Genomic DNA, 5000 nt, shown 5'->3' on the forward strand with positions numbered 1-5000 from the left:
GAAGCAGAAGGCGTCTGGAATACACCCCTTGCACGGGTAGGGGCAAGGTGACTGGCCTGCGAAGACACCGCGGCCGCCCTGCCGCGCGACCCGACGCTCCTTGGGCGACACACAGGGTCGCTGGGGAGCGGGGCCGGGGCGTGGGGGGCCTTTGCGGCGCCACCGTCTGGCTTAGACCTGCCTCAATCGCGGGGGGTCCTCGACCGACCAGCGGACAGGCGCGAGGATTGGGAGAGGGGGTTTGGCCGTCGGGGTCCGCCGCGGCTCCGGCACAAGCCCCAGCGACGCAGAGGTCGCGCGGGGCGTAGTCGGCCTGGCCGTATCGGCGTCGCCCTCCAGCGTAGTCCCTACACCCGGCTCTTGCCCGTCCTCAAAGGGATGCCCGAGCGGCTTTTCCTCCCAGGGCTGTTCCCCCGCCTGGCGGGAACACGGGGGGGTGCGCAGGGCAGCGTTCTGCCGTACTCCCTTCACCTCTCGCCCCATTCAAATCGCTCCCTTCTCCATCTTCCCCTCGCTCGGGGGGCGTTCGCTCTCTCGCTCTCCCTCTCCCTTCCGAGCCGCCTCGGAGGACGACGTACGAGGAGCGGAAGGCGATGGCGAGTCGGGTGGGGGCACACCGCGCAGTGAGAACCCCCCCTCGCCTGCCTCCACAGCTCTGTCATCCCCCCCACTAACGTAGGGGCTCGGGAAAGACTAGTGGCGCGGAGCTCGGCAGCGGCGTGGAAACGCCACCCACCGCCGCCGCTCTCGCTGGTGCCCGCCGCGGAGGCCGCCCTTCGGGCGATGCGTGGCACGGACCTCCGCGGGCAGGGCTGCGCATCTGGAACTTCGAAAAGGGCCGCCCTTGCTAACACTGTGCTTCCCCACGCGGGGAGCGATTCGGACGGCTGGCCCCCACGCCGGGGTGGGTGGGCGCCCCGCCGTTCGCCCGCGTGGGTCGTCAGACCACTGTTCATCGTTCGGTGCGATTCAAACTTCCCACAGCTCGGCCGCCTCCGTCCTCGAACGGGAGGTGACGGCCGGCGTGCGCGCCCAAAGATAGGTGGTGGAAGCCCGGGGGTACAGGAGGAAGGACACCGCTCACCGTAAACCGACGCGAGCTCCAAAGCCCGGGTCGAGCGAGCAGCACCACCTCCCCACCCGGGAGCGCCGTGCCAGATCGATCGGAGGATAAGACCGCTCTGAGAGGACATGGACGAGAGGGGCGTCCGCCTTCCGGAGCCCCCCCTTTCGGACGAGGACTCCGGATTTGCCCCCCGAAAGCCATCACCTCCAGAGAACCAGGGACCGCCGAGGGAGGGTCTGGTCAGGCTTGGGTACCCCAGCATTGCCTCTCTCGCTTGGGATGCACGATCGGCAAAAGTCCCTCTCGGAGCTGTGGAAGTTCGGTCTCAGCCGGAGTGCGCAACTTCCAGACGAGAGGGACCACATGCCAAGTCGCCTACCCAAGTCGGGGAACCAGAGAAACAACTGCTTTCTATCGGGGTAGAGAGACGACACTCTCTCAAGTACATTCTGCCAGAGGTGCGCATTCCTATGTATTTGCATTGCGGGACAACGTCCCCACTTTAAGGGGACGAAGTCGGAACTGTACCCGGCCTCAAGTCACTGTAGGGCGGATGCGGCACCTAGAAAATTCCTCATTCCGGTTCTTTTTCACTTAGTCGTTTTTTTTTTTGGCAAGAATGTACCCCAGGATGGCCAAAAAGCCAAAGCCAGGGACTGAGAACCATCGAGCATGCTCTGAGGGGACATAGTCAGAGGGGGCGTCCGCCTTCCAGAGCCCTCCTTCCCACGAGGACTCCAGATTTGCCCCCCCCCCCCTGACAACAGCCATCGCCTCCAGAGAACCAGGGACCACCGAGGGAGGGTCTGGTCGAAGCTCAGGTACCCAGGATAGCTTCTCCGGCTTGGGCATGGACCGCCAGACAAAGCCGCGGACCATGAACCATCCAGCCTGCTCTGAGGGGACATAGTCAGAGGGGGCGTCCGCCTTCAAGAGCCCTCCTTCCCACGAGGACTCCAGATTTGCCCCCCTGACAGCCATCACCTCCAGAGAACCAGGGACCGCCGAGGGAGGGTCTGGTCAAAGCTCACGTACCCCAGGAGAGCTTCTCCGGCTTGGGCACAGACCGCCAGACAAAGCCGCGGACCATGAACCATCCAGCCGGCTCTGAGGGGACATGGTCAGAAGGGGCGTCCGCCTTCTAGAGCCCAAACTCGGCCACGGACTCCAGATTTGCCCCCCTGAATGCCATCACCCTTCAGAAGACCAGGGACCACCGAGGGAGGGTCTGGTCAGGCTCAGGTACCCCAGGATCGCCTCTCTCACTTGGGACGCACGACCAGCAAAAGTCCCTCCTGGAGCCGTGGAAGTTCAGTCTCGGCCGTATTTTGCAACTTCCACGACAAGAGGGACCACCTTCTAAGTCGCCTACCCGAGCCAGAGAACCATAGGAACAACCGCCATACATCGGGGTAGAGAGAGCCCACTCTCTCCTATATTCTCCCGCAGGTGCGCATTACTATGTATTTGCATTGCGGGACAATGTACTTCAATGAGCGGGACAAAGTCGGAAATGTATCCGACCTCCTGGAACTGTGCGGCTGCTACAGCAGTCAGAAATTCCCCATTCCGGTTCTTTTTCACTTGGATTTTTTTTTTTGCAATTTTTTGCCTAAAACGTATTCCTCCAACATGTACTAGCTCATGACACTTGAAATTTTTGAGCCAATTGATAATAACAGCTTTTTAGAGCTCAAAAACAAAAAAAATTTGAGCGAACAAAAAATGTTCGAAAATGACCTCAGCTCCTGGAACTGTTTTCGGTACACCTCCAGAGAGGCTCCCCTGCCTGGAAGTCTGTCACTGCTCAGCTCGAAATTTTTCTAAGTCCCAAAATTCGGTTTTTCATCCAAAATTCAACTTTCTGCCCAGGATCCACAAACTTTAAACCCAGTTGGGGGACCCTCCCTGGGGGCCCTACAACATACTGAAGCCCCCCTGTGGTGGAAGTAGGGGAATTTACTTATTTTTACACAAAATCACAAAATTCCATTTTTTGTTCGCAAAACACTTTTTTGTCCTCAAGAAACTTTTTTGTCCTCAAAACACTTTTTTGTCCTCGAGAAACTTTTTTGTCCTCAAGAAACTTTTTTGTCCTCAAAACACTTTTTTGTCCTCAAAACTCAATTTCTTCCATAATTCGACTTTCCCCCAAAAAACCACACATTCTACCCTCATGGGAGGCACTCTCCCTCGGGTCCCCACATCATATTGACGCCCCAGAGCGGTGGGAGAAGGGGAAATCTGATTTTTGCACAAAAATCCAAAAATCGCTCTAAGTCCAAAAATCCTGAAAATTTTTCTAAGTCCCAACGGTACTTTCTGAAAAGTGTACCCAGGCCCCTGGAAGCCTCCTAGGTACACCTCCTGAGACTCCCCCCTTCCTGGAAGTCTGACACATCTCGAAATTTTTCTAAGTCCCAAAAACTGGTTTTTGCTCCATAATTCGACTTTCCCCCCAAAAGCCACACATTCTACCCTCATGGGAGGCACTCTCCCTCGGGTCCCCACATCATATTGACGCCCCAGAGCGGTGGGAGAAGGGGAAATTCGATTTTTGATCAAAAATCCAAAAATCGCTCTAAGTCCAAAAATCCTGAAAATTTTTCTAAGTCCCAACGGTACTTTCTGAAAAGTGTACCCAGGCCCCTGGAAGCCTCCTAGGTACACCTCCCGAGGCGCCCCCTTCCTGGAAGTCTGTCACATCTCGAAATTTTTCTAAGTCCCAAAAAATGGTTTTTGCTCCATAATTCGACTTTCCCCCCAAAAGTCACACATTCTACCCTCATGGGAGGCACTCTCCCTCGGGTCCCCACTTCATATTGACGCCCCAGAGCGGTGGGAGAAGGGAAAATTCGATTTTTGCACAAAAATCCAAAAATCGCTCTAAGTCCAAAAATCTTGAAAATTTTTCTAAGTCCCAACGGTACTTTCTGAAAAGTGTACCCAGGCCCCTGGAAGCCTCCTAGGTACACCTCCCGAGGCGCCCCCTTCCTGGAAGTCTGACACATCTCGGAATTTTTTCTAAGTCCCCAAAAATGGTTTTTGCTCCATAATTCGACTTTCCCCCCAAAAGTCACACATTCTACCCTCATGGGAGGCACTCTCCCTCGGGTCCCCACTTCATATTGACGCCCCAGAGCGGTGGGAGAAGGGAAAATTCGATTTTTGCACAAAAATCCAAAAATCGCTCTAAGTCCAAAAATCTTGAAAATTTTTCTAAGTCCCAACGGTACTTTCTGAAAAGTGTACCCAGGCCCCTGGAAGCCTCCTAGGTACACCTCCCGAGGCGCCCCCTTCCTGGAAGTCTGACACATCTCGGAATTTTTTCTAAGTCCCCAAAAATGGTTTTTGCTCCATAATTCGACTTTCCCCCCAAAAGTCACACATTCTACCCTCATGGGAGGCACTCTCCCTCGGGTCCCCACTTCATATTGACGCCCCAGAGCGGTGGGAGAAGGGAAAATTCGATATTTGCACAAAAATCCAAAAATCGCTCTAAGTCCAAAAATCTTGAAAATTTTTCTAAGTCCCAACGGTACTTTCTGAAAAGTGTACCCAGGCCCCTGGAAGCCTCCTAGGTACACCTCCCGAGGCGCCCCCTTCCTGGAAGTCTGACACATCTCGGAATTTTTTCTAAGTCCCCAAAAATGGTTTTTGCTCCATAATTCGACTTTCCCCCCAAAAGTCACACATTCTACCCTCATGGGAGGCACTCTCCCTCGGGTCCCCACTTCATATTGACGCCCCAGAGCGGTGGGAGAAGGGAAAATTCGATTTTTGCACAAAAATCGCTCTAAGTCCAAAAATCTTGAAAATTTTTCTAAGTCCCAACGGTACTTTCTGAAAAGTGTACCCAGGCCCCTGGAAGCCTCCTAGGTACACCTCCCGAGGCGCCCCCTTCCTGGAAGTCTGACACATCTCGGAATTTTTT

This window comes from Dendrobates tinctorius, unplaced genomic scaffold (assembly GCF_039654945.1).
Source record: "Dendrobates tinctorius isolate UK_male_01 unplaced genomic scaffold, ASM3965494v1 ptg000656l, whole genome shotgun sequence".
Taxonomy (NCBI): Eukaryota; Metazoa; Chordata; class Amphibia; order Anura; family Dendrobatidae; genus Dendrobates; species Dendrobates tinctorius.